Raw genomic sequence first — 1,737 nt, forward strand, 5'->3', positions numbered from 1 at the left:
TAAAGCTTGAGTGCAAAGACTTCTTGAAAGGCCTGGAGATTGCAGAATGGTTGGCAAATGTACAGTCCAACTTTTGTAACTGAAGGGGAACAGCTCATGCCACAGGCATTAACATTTTTGAAGTTTAAAGTTACCTCAGTGTTTTCACAGACTGATCTTGAGGTTTGTGGTGCAAAATGATAGTTTTCTTCGAGACTAACATATTCAGGCATACATGAGCTCATACCTTTATATTTTTCCTTTTAGACATTTATCTGCTTCATGTTTCACAGCACAAAAAACAGCGTTCATGTAAAAATCCCCTAATGAAAGTTAAATAAATGATTGTCTTCTGCTAAATGCTTTTCCATACAATACACACACACAAAAAGAGAGAAGATCGATCAGGTTCTGTTGATGTCTTCAGCAGATGCCTGTACGCTTTTTTCTGGATTTCGTTCTTAATGTTCATTTAAAATCTCAGCACAGCTTTTTTTTTATGAAATTTCACTTCACTAAGATTGTCACTTGGATCATATGCAAATATCATAATTCAAATGAAATAGTAATATCTTATGAAAAGGTAAGACATGTATTGGATTTTTCCTATTTCAGTCATGGTTATGTTTCAAGGTTTATTTTCTCTTATGACAGATATTTTTCCAGTTCAATATTTCACCATATTGTATGAATTATAACCTCTCAGGTTAGTCTATATATGTAGTGTATTAAATTAGATTTTTAGACTTTTTAGCCCCATCCATTAAGTGAGAATAGCATAAAGTGACCTTTCCAGTCTGCATTGTTGTAAGTGCTATTTACCAAGATAACATTGCTAAAAAAAGAATTGAACAATAAAAACAGCAGGATACAACCATGTGATCAGTTATCAACAAAGCAACATATAAGGATAGTTCAGCCATTAATACAAATTCTGTCATCATTTACTCACCTTCATGTTGTTCCAAACAAATCTTTCTGTGAAACACGAAATATATTTTGAATGTTGAGAAACACCGTTTTGGAAAACCACTGAGGTATAGACATTTCTCAAAATTACTTTAAATTCAACAGAAAAAAAAAAAGTCAAGAGTTTTGGAATGACATGAGGGTGAGTAAATGACAATTTTCAATTTTGGGTGAACCGTCCCTTTAAGGACAGGGAGCACGACAGCAATACATTTCTGTAAAACTTCCCACCACACTCTTCTTCTTTAGTAGAAAACTACTAACTTACTGTAGTACTCAAGCTCTTCCCAACGCAAGGTAGAAGCTTTCGAGCTGCTTATACAGAGAAACATTTGATACAAAGGGAGCGTTGCTAGGGGAAACCTGTGCTGTTCTGTCAGACTGTCTAATTGAGTGCTGCATTATCAGAGCCAAATTCCACAGGCACACAAAGCAGGGATTATTCCCCGTCAGGGTGTTTGCGGGAAGAGGTGGGGGTTTGGTGCTTTTCTCACGAACCCTTTATACCGGCCAGTCCTTGTCCTCCAAGCTTCACTACTGCTCTGAGATCAGACTGACTGCTGGATGTGTGTTTTACTCTGCAGCTCTCAGTTTCCCTTTCCCTTCTGACACAAGGCAGCATTCAGACTCGCTCATTCCCGCTTGTCCAAACGCAAGGGCGCATCATTTCTGGAATAGTTCAGCAAAGATTCCATCATGGTGGTGCGGATCATAAAATGACCGGTTTTCCTCTAATTTTTTCTTATTGAGAAACCCAAAAAGTTTTTCCATTTAACCAGAACGACAACA

Source organism: Phoxinus phoxinus (assembly GCF_949152265.1).
Source record: "Phoxinus phoxinus genome assembly, chromosome: 5".
Classification (NCBI taxonomy): Eukaryota; Metazoa; Chordata; class Actinopteri; order Cypriniformes; family Leuciscidae; genus Phoxinus; species Phoxinus phoxinus.